Source organism: Kogia breviceps, chromosome 5, assembly GCF_026419965.1.
Source record: "Kogia breviceps isolate mKogBre1 chromosome 5, mKogBre1 haplotype 1, whole genome shotgun sequence".
In the NCBI taxonomy this organism is placed as follows: Eukaryota; Metazoa; Chordata; class Mammalia; order Artiodactyla; family Physeteridae; genus Kogia; species Kogia breviceps.
This window is the reverse complement of record NC_081314.1, coordinates 116,455,377-116,465,959: the sequence shown is the minus strand read 5'-3', so window position 1 is coordinate 116,465,959 and position 10,583 is coordinate 116,455,377. Positions and strand designations below refer to the sequence as shown.

At 34.8% G+C, this 10,583-nt stretch overlaps 1 pseudogene; it reads left to right on the top strand.

The window, feature by feature from the left end:
• Positions 1 to 6,214: 6,214 nt before the first annotated feature.
• On the top strand, positions 6,215 to 10,363 carry LOC131756891 (uncharacterized; annotated as a pseudogene).
• The last annotated feature ends 220 nt before the right edge of the window (positions 10,364 to 10,583 follow it).

The following is a 10,583-nucleotide window of genomic DNA, read 5'->3' as shown; positions in this document are numbered from 1 at the left end:
CTGCATTAAAACAAAGACACTAGAGCCTTACAAGAGAAAATTTTCCTTTCCATTCACATGATCCACTTAAAATTGGCTGTGTCTTCCTTGGCCAGAAATAACTAGTTCAGATGCTATTGAATTTTTAACATGACTAAAAGAAAAAAGCTTTTAGACCCATAAAGGTTTATTCTTAGCAAAGAGTAGTAAAAGGGAAAGAAAAATTATATTGATACCTCTTTTTCTATTTCAGGATTAGCTTTCTCAAAGACACAGGGAAAAAAAGGATTAAAAATAAAAAAAATTTGAACAAATTACTTTGGGCAAAATATCTCTACAGTTATATGCATAGAGTTTGTAGTTAATTAGTAGCCAGTACTAAGTTAAAAAAATATATTTGGAAAGTAAAAATTACTGAGTGACTTCTGTACAAAGTGTAGAGAGCAAACTATGGAAATTTTGTCTCTATAAATGACTAAATTCATAATTACCTGTCAAATCATCCAGCACAACTAGAGTTAAAATTTTAGATTATTACATTAGTAAATATGGTCAGCTGGTGTTTTATAAATTCCTAAGTGAATAAAAAGTAAATTATTCATATAATTTGTATTTGGCTCTTAGTTGTGTTTTTGTTGTTATTGTTGTTGCTTTGGTACATTTTAAATGAATGCCACTAGTGCTCTGAAGAGTCTCTTCAATTATTCAATAATATAGAAGAACCAAAGGAAAAGATGACTCGGTAGGCATTAGAAATGTATCCACTCTGCCCTAACTCCTGTTTATCATCTCTATTTTACCTCATTGCATAATGGGATAGATTGTTCATCTCCTATACAATGGCAAAGTCTTTAATAAAGCTAAATTGCATTCTCTCTGAACTCATTAAAAGCTTAAGAGCTTCCAATTGAGAGTAAGGCAAAAAGAAATGTTTAAAACATATATTGATAGATACATAGATGATAAAATACAAATAAACAAGTAATTTTGCAGTCTGTATTAGTTCATTATTTGAAAATGAAGTCACATTTTATCTGCAATGTTTATGATTAGAAAATTGAGCCAATTTTGATTTAAATAGTAATTTTTAGATTAAAGAGACACATTTAAAACAATCAATGAAATACTGTTGATAGGTAAAATTAAATTTTCAAACTTAAATTTTTTGAAGCATGCAACCCTAGGGGAAAATAAAACAAAACAAAAGTAAGGCTGACTCATGATCAATGTGGATCCTAGTAAAGTGTACAGACACGACTTTTTAGAGTTCAGTTAGATACCATAAAATACTTTCAAAGCATCGCTGTGAAATATTAGTTTGTGTTTGATTGTGCTGCAGCCTGTGAATACTGACTAGAATGTCCCCAGCTATTTATACAGTCTATTGTTTGTGCACTAATCTATGAAATTTCATAATGAGTTTGCATTTTTCAATCATATTAACTTCTTGTGTCTTTTTTTTCCCCTTGAAAGCACATCTAGCGAGAAATCCATATCAGATGAAAAGAAAGTTGGTTTTATCGCAATGTATTCAAACACATTCTAAGGGGTGAAAATGTATATCGTGAAAATTATTCCCATTTCCTCTGCAGAAAATTCTTTCAGAGACATTTAAAAATCATGCTGGTTTCCTTTCCTGAAATGATCTGAACGATTGAAAATGTCAATAGAGGGCACTAACAGGCTGTTCTGGAAAGCCTTTCATTTCATTGCTTGTGACAATGAAACCAAGCTGAAAAGGCAGTGCCTTTTAGCTGCATAAAGTTGCAGTTGCATTGGTGGAAAGAACAAAAAATCTACATTGTCCTTGAACTGAAACATAATTTCACAAACCTAATCCATTAGTGATTCACTTCTCTATATCAGATATTATTTACTAGCTCTATGGATTCCTTTTCTAACATACCTTATTTTGATTGTGGTTTTTTCAAATGAAATGTATTTCTATTTTTAGAACTCATTACTGATAACTAAACTCAACCTAGGAAAATATTTACTCATGCAGTCAGCTCTTGGTAATATATACTGATGGAGCTATATAGGAATATTCCCAAACAAGAACTATTTACAAATAATTATTGGTCTTGGCATCTAACTTCTATATTTTGCTTTTGAAGTCATTTTGGATATTAAGCTAATAATGATTATAGAAAGAAATATATGGTGATATCCAAACCTTAAGACAAGTAAGTAGTAACAGTGATCCAGAAGGAGTTGTTTAAACTTTTTTGGAACCATAAAACATGAGCAAGTTTATGAACACCTATGCTCTCCAGAATGTGATTTCTGGAACTTCAGGAAAATCTTTCCGATTTCAAGGGAGTTGAGAAGGGCAACTCAATTAACCATGTGTCTAGAAGCAGGAAAAATGGAAGAACATTCATGAATGGTATTTGTGTGCACTACAGAGATTATCAACACAGAGACTACAGGTGAAGTCAGGGGACTACCTATGATGGGGCTAGAGAACATCTGAAGTTTATCCTCCCTTATATCTGATAAAATCAGTCTATTTTGATTTTTTCAATGTTAAGCAATTTGCACCTCTGTATCTAACTTAAAGGCTGTCCCTTCTGGTAAAGATTCCTTGATATTTTTTTTTCTTAGTTTTGAGTAACCATCTAAGATTTCTTCAGAAAACCATCTAAATACAATGCCAGCTGCAGACTACACCACACAGAGAATCACGTTAGGAATCAGAGATAGAGCTTTGCATTCACACAACACCTTACAACTTTCAAGCAGTCACGTGACTTTTAGGAGTGTAGGTGATCATCCCAGCTTTCCTTAACTCTAAAATGAACACAATTTTGGCTGATTAATTTGAACTGAAGATCAAATAAAAATATAAGCGGAGCACCTAGCATAGTTCAGGTGCTAAATAAATGCTTCTTCAAGTCCTTACCTCTTTTTCTTTTAGACATAGTCCCTTCAGCTATACCAATTTTATCAGCATTTTTTATTGAAGTATTGTTGATTTACAATGTTGTGTTAATTTCTGCTGTACAGCAAAGTGATTCAGTTACACACACACACACACACACACACACACATATACAATCTTTTATCTTAAATATTCTTTTCCATTGTTTTATCATAGAATATTCAATATAGTTCTCTGTGCTATACAGTAGGACCTTGTTGTTTAACCATTCTATGTATAAAAGCTTACATCTGCTAACCCCAGCCTCTCACTCCATCCCTCCCTCAACCCCCTCTCCTTTGGTAACTATCAGTCTGTTCTCTACGACTGTGATCCCATTTCTGTTTCACAGATAGGTTCATTTTTTATTTTTTTTAAAGTCTTTATGGAATTTGTTACAATATTGCTTCTGGTTTTTTTTTTTTTTTTTATGTTTTGGTTTTTTGGCGCAAAGCATGTGGGATCTTAGCTCCCTGACCAGGGATTGAACTCACACTCACTGCATTGGAAGGCAAAGTCTTAACCACTGGACCACCAGGGAACTCCCTGTGTCATATTTTAGTTTCCACATATAAACGATACCATATGATATTTGTCTTTCTCTTTCTGACCTACTTCACTTAGTATGATTATCTCTAGTTGCATCCCTGTCACTGCAAATGTCATTATTTCATTCTTTTATACCAATTTTAAATTGAATATAACATGAGTTGGCAGAAACAGTATTGTTTCTATAATCACCTTACCCACAGAGTATGCCATTTGATTTAAGCTTTTCTTGTTTTCTATCTCTTTTTTTTCTCTTTGCTAAGTGTTTATTTCCACCAGCTAGCCATCCTAGTGGATGTTAGCTAGTATTTTATTGTGGTATTCATTTGCATTTTCCTGATAATGATGTTGAGCATCTTTTTATGTGCTCATCAGTCATTTGTTTATTTTCATTGGAGAAATGTCCACTCAGATTCATTGTCCATTTTTTTTTTAGTTCAACATTTATTTTTTAATTTTTTAACATCTTTATTGGAGTATAATTGATTTACAATGGTGTGTTAGTTTCTGCTTTATAACAAAGTGAAACATGCATTGTCCATTTTTAGTTAGATTATTTGTTTTTAATTCATTAAGTTGCAGATGTATTTTATACACTTTAGGTACAAGGGTTTTTTTTTTATCAGAAATGTGACTTGCAAGTATGCTCTTCCATTCTGTGGTTTATATTTTCATTTTCTTATTAATGTTCTTTAAAGCACAAAGGTTTTAAAGTAGTCTCTTCTTTCATTGGTAGTTATGCTATTTATTGTCTATAAGTAACCTGATGCATATAAAATGCTGTATTAGGTTCCCAGGGCTGCCATAATAAGGTACCACAAATTAGGTGGTTTAAGCAACAGAAATTTATTGTTTCACAGTTTTGGAGACTAGAAGTTCAAAATCAAGATGTCTGAAGGGTTGGTTCCTTCTGTGATGAAAAATCTATCCCATGACTCTCACCTAGCTTCTGGTGGTTTGCTGGTAATTTTGAACATTCTTTGGCTTGTAGGAGCATCACTTAGATTTCTGCCTTCATCTTCCCATGGCATGCTGTGCCTATGTGTGTGTGTGTCCACTCTCCCTTCACCTAAACTCAATAAATTATATCAGCAACAACCCTAATTTTAAGTAAGGACATATTCTGAAGTACTTTGGGTTAGGACTTTTACATAATGTGTTTTGAGGGACACAATTCATTCAACCCATAGAAGATATATTATCAAATAAATACTAATTCAGTATTTACTTAGATTTTACTTAGTAAAATATTAAAATTTACATAACTATTTGCAAGGTTTTTCTCACACACTGTCTCCTTTATTTTTCTTATAACCCTTTGGTGTGAAGATCAGTACTTATATCTTATCTCCATTTTATAAATAAGCAACTGATGTCTATAAGGAGATTTCTGATTTGCTCCAGTTTATTGTTTGTATGTAACAAAAACACAGGGGTACGATCTACCACTCTACATCCCCTCCAGGATCTTTCACATTCCTAGGGTAATGCTTATGATTATATCTATTTAAAAGAAAGGTAATACAAATAAAAATCACATTGTATATATATATATATATATATGAAATAAATGTTATAGAAAAATGGCATAAACTTTTATCCAACAAGCCTAATGCCTATCTGCTTTGAGTTCTACTCAGCTAGATAACCTGGGAGATACAGAATGAATAGAAAGCATTATCTATGCTTTCAATATATGTATTGTCTATCAGGGAAGTTACAAATAATATAGAAAATAATGAATAAGAAAACAAGGTCAGAGAAACTATGATAAATTGTTCAACTGTGTGATTCAGACAGTAGTCAAAGGAGAATTAAATTTGTGTGGATTGAACTGTTCTGAGATGGCTTTATTATGAAAATTGAACTTGAATTAGGGACTGATATAAGGGGATGGAGTCTGATGTCATAGAAAGGAAGAGGCATTCCAGATGAGGGCAAAAACATGAACCAAGTTAACAGATTGGAATTGTGAATCCTTTCTCTGGGAAAGAGGGACAATTTGAATTACAGTGGCTGAAGAAAAAAAAAATTGTAGACTTAATGGTAATTAAAAAACAAACCTTGCCATTCTTCTCATTTCATTACTTATATTTGTTGATTAATAAGTGACTGCATTAATAGCTATAAAATTCTATATTAATTCCAAAGCATTCATCCAGCAAAAAGAGAACCACTCTCAAAAATAAGATCAAGTTTTTACTTCATGGCATTAAGATAAATTAGAGCATATTCAAAGTAATGAATTACAATCACTAATACCTTAAGTGCTTCTTTAGCCTACCTACTGGGTAGGTATGGAGTGTGGGCCAGGAAAGAGCAACATTCCTCTCCAAGGAAAGTCAACTCTAATCTGGTTGGTCAGTACTTTAACCTCACAGTCTACTCAATCCCTCTCTATTTTACTGTCACTACCAACAAGGCTGCCAAATGTGATTCATGCACTTGTCTACTAGAAACTGAATGGGAGCCATCAACTCATTTCACACAGGTCAGCAAATAGCAATCAAAGGCTAATGGCTTTCTGTCACCACCGGCCCAGGCTAGGTGCAAAGGCCGACCTGGAGGTTAGAGGCTCTGCATCCTATTACCTATCCCAGGAGCTATCTGGTCCCCCTCTAAAAGGCAATTTACTCGGTGCAAAATTGAAAGTACTACCTGATTTGCTGTTTTCTCAGTGCTGCTTTCAAAAATACTGAAAAGTTTCTAAAGTGACAAAGAGGCTGGCCTCTTTGTTAAGTATTTGGCAGGTTTGAGGAGACAATGGTGAAAGAACTAATAGAGAAAAATCAAGTTACCTTATGGTAAAAGGTGAATCATCATTCACTACATAACAAAGACTTGGGCTAGAATTTTCATATAATTGTTGTTAAACGCAACATACAGTCACACAAAAGTGTTTTCAAGGAAAGCTTCATTTTTTTTTTTTTTTCCACAAAGTAACCATTAACTGCTATTAGTGATTAGAGATGGATTGGTTGAAAATAATTACTTTTCTGGTTACATCATTAGAAAACTGAAATTATATGAAGAGTAGCTGACAACACAATATTTGATGTTAGTACACTATGAATCTTGAAATGTTTTGTGTTTTTTTTTTCAGAAATAATTTGGCCCAAACAGTTAAATAAACAAGTTCTATAGGTCTTGTCTTAGATTTTAGGATAGCTTTGCCCTAAAATTAATAAAAAATTATCAACAAATGCAAAATCAAAAATTGTGGGTGAATATAATCTGAAATGAATGAAGACTAAGCTTCAGGCACTCCCCTAAAGCATTGGTCATATCCAAAGCTCTGGTAATTTTTTGTTGATTCATTTTGTTATTTTTCTCTTGAAGAAAGTCTTTCAAATTAAGTAATATTTAGGCTGCAAATAGCTTGGATGCACCCCTATCAACTGACTAATCCTATTATGAATCTATAAAAACCTATAAACACTATGTCTAACTGTGCTTTCTCAGTCTACATAAAAATCACTAGAAATAATGTTTGAACAGACTCCTCTCTGTGAGCCTCTGGAGGGAGACACAGCCCAAAAAGTTGTTGCAGCATTTTCTCATGTTATTTCATAGCATAACTACTCAGAGATGCACACACAAAAACAAGTACAAATGCAAATTCAAAGATAAAGGCAGAGTGGGAACAGATACTAAGATCTGAAAAAATTCTCAATGATTCTACTTAGGAAGAAATCGAAAATATCTTTCACTGTGAATGAGATAATTAGTAAGACATAAAATTATAGTTAACACAGAAATAACACAGACTTTCAATAAAAAATATCCCAGCTTGTCAGTAATGCTTTGTAGTGTGAAATAATTCTCAGAACTCCTGCTTTACAAGACTCTTTGTTATTTATTTTATAATAATCATAATGATTCACCATAGCCATTGACTTTTGCATAAATTGTGTATATGTGTGTGTATACTAGATTATTCAAAGTTTTATATATGTATCGATATTGTTAGGAATATGTCAGTCATGTTTTTCAACACATCACAGAAAGCTCTTCCTAGAATTATCTTTAAAATATTGACATATGAAAAATATCTTAGAGTCAAATCAAAGTTTAGGAATATCCTGAGTCATGTTGTTTTAACAGATACAGTTTAAATTTTAAAATAATTTGCCTTGGAAGCTACTTTTTTGCTAATGCTTTTAAAAATTATTTAGACCTAGAGAAAAGTTGAAAAAAGTACAGGAAGTTCTCATATACCCTTTACCCAGTTTTCATAAATGTTAATATCTTATACAATCATAGTGCATTTATCAAAACCAATAAATTAACAGGGGTCAATACTACTAACTAAACTACAGAGCTTATTTGAATTCCACTTGTTTTCCCATAGTGTCCTTTCAGGGTCCAATCCAGGATCCCACATTGTACTTCATTTTTCTTTCCCTAGTTTTCTCCAATCTGTGACAATTTTTCAGTCTTTCCTAGTCTTTCATTCTGAAGCTTCTCTTTTAATAAGAATTTCATTTATTTTCTGAAGCATCAGTTTCCACTGACTATTGCCACAATAATGTTATTACTATGCCAACCACTCAGTTAAATGAGAAATCATCATTCATTTTGTGAAAATATGTAAAACAACACAACTATTTAGGGTCATGTAAGGAAGAATAATTTGAACATGTATATTGTTCACATATAATCATATATTTTTCCATTTTCTCATTAGCACGGTATCTGAGAAACAGTGTTGTTTAATCTCATTTTATATGTGATGAAATTGAAGCTCAGAAAAGGTACTTTCCCCAAATTGCTTAGCTTATTAGTAGCAAACCAGAATTTTAAAACAATATTTTTTGTATTACAATTCATATGTTCTAGACAATCTCCAATGCATGACAACTAAATATGATTAGATTTTCATAGACTGTAAGACCTAACTCCTAAAGCATCTACGTCCTTTTTAGCTGTCCTGCGCAGCTTCAGCTGCTCACTCACAATAAAATATGACACAGTCCTATAGAACTATTGGTTGCCAAGTCCTGGTATTATCAATAGATTGTCAAGTTTGTACTTAATTTTTCTATTTTTCCATTAGGCAGTGTCAAATATTACATATACACAAATAATAAGTCTTTCTAACATCTTTCACATGAATTTCAATGAGCCAGAGTCCCTTAGTCCTTTAGTACTGAACACCAGTACTAAATTTCTCCCTTCACATTACCTCCCAGTTTTGAAAGGAATCACATTCAGAGACGTCTACCCACATACCTTTCCCCAGATTTCCTTGTCACCAAGTTACCACGCAATCCGAGCTGTCCATCATGGACTAGGTGTTTTCTGTCTCAATAAGTCATAAAGTTGTGCACACACAGCAGCACTCCATCATCAAATGGAAGTGGCACACATGTGACTGACCGGTGTATTCAGGTGCAAGAAGGCCCTGAAGGCACAAATAAGTTACATGAAGAGTGGTCCAAATGCCTACTTCTGTCACACTACCTCCTTTCTCTCAGCTTGTACCGAAGGCTTCTTGTGGAGCTCAGCTGATAGTAGAAGAAAAGACTCAGGCATGGTTTAGAGATGGCTCTGCATAATATGTAGGCACCTCCCCAAAGTGGACAACTATAGCACTGCAGCCCATTTCTGGACCTCCCTGAAGGACAGTGGTGATGGGAAATCCTTCCTGTGGGCAGAACTCTGAACAATGCACTTGGCTGATCTCTTCGCTAGAAAGGAGAAATGGCTAGATGTGCAGTTATATACCCGTTTAGGGGCCATGGCCAGTGGTTTGGCTGGATGGTTAGGGACTTAGAAGAATACAGTTGGAAAATGGGTGGCATGGCAATGTGGGGAAGAAATATACGGACAGACCTCTCTGCATAAGCCAAGAACGTAAAGATATCTGTGTTCCATGTGAGCGCCTACCAAAGGGTAACCTCACGTGGCTATGACCTGTTCTGTGTGTACCAGTGAGCTCTTTCCCCAGCCATCCCAGTCATCACCTAAAGAGCTCATGAACAAAGTGGCCACGGTGGCAGAGACAGAGATTACATACAGGCTCAGCAATATGGACTGCCACTCACAAAAGCAGGTTTCCTACAGTCACTGCTGGGTGCCCAATCTCTTAGCAGCAGAGACCGACACTGAGTCCCAGAATATGGCACTATTCCCTGAGGTGATCAGCCAGCCACTTGGTGGCAGGTTGATTACTCTGGGCAGTTTGCATCACGGAAGGAGCAGTGTTTTGTTGTCCTCAGTGGAAGAGATACTTACTCTGGATGCAGTTTTGTCTTTCCTGCACGCAATGCTTCTGTCAAAACTACCATCGGTGAACTTAGGGTATGCCTTATCCTCCATCATAGTATTCCATGCAGCATTGTTTCTGATCAAATAACTCACTTCCCAGCATTTGCTCGTCATCCTGTAGCAGCTGGCTTGACAGAATAGTAGAATGGCCTTTTGAGGACCCACTCTCAGCATTAGCTGTGTGGAAATACCTTTCAGGGCTGGAGCAGGGTTCTCCAGAAGGCTGTATATGCTTTGAATCAGCATCCAATATACGGTGCTCTTTCTCCCATAGTCAGAATTCATGGGTCAAGCAGTGGAAATGGGAATGGCACCATGAACTACCCTCCTAGTAATCCACTGGCAAAACACATGTTTTTTGTTCCCATAACCTCATGTTCTATTGGCCTAGAAGTCTTTGTGCCAAAGGAAGGAATGCTTTTACCAGAAGACACAACAAGGATTCTACTGAACTGGAAGTTAAGACTGCCATCTGGCTACTTAACTCTTCGTGTTGCTCCCTTCGGACTTCTCTTAGGACTACCACGCCTTTTGATTAAGGTCGATGGAAAATTACAACAACCGAATCCAGGCAGGACTACTAATGGCCTAAACCCTTCAGGAATGAAGTTTTGTGTTACCCCACGGAGTAAAGAACCATAACCTAGCTGAAGACAAAAGGAATATAGAATGAATAATGGAAGAAGGTAGTTATAAATAATAGCTAAAAGCATGTAACTAGTTACAAAAACAAGTACTATAATTCTTAGGAGTGTTCTTCCTTATTTTGTTGTGACTGTTTCTACGTATGTGTATAGCAAGTATCTTTGTTTTCTTCTCTTTTATTCCATTACCACATAATATAAGGTGTATTGACTTATTA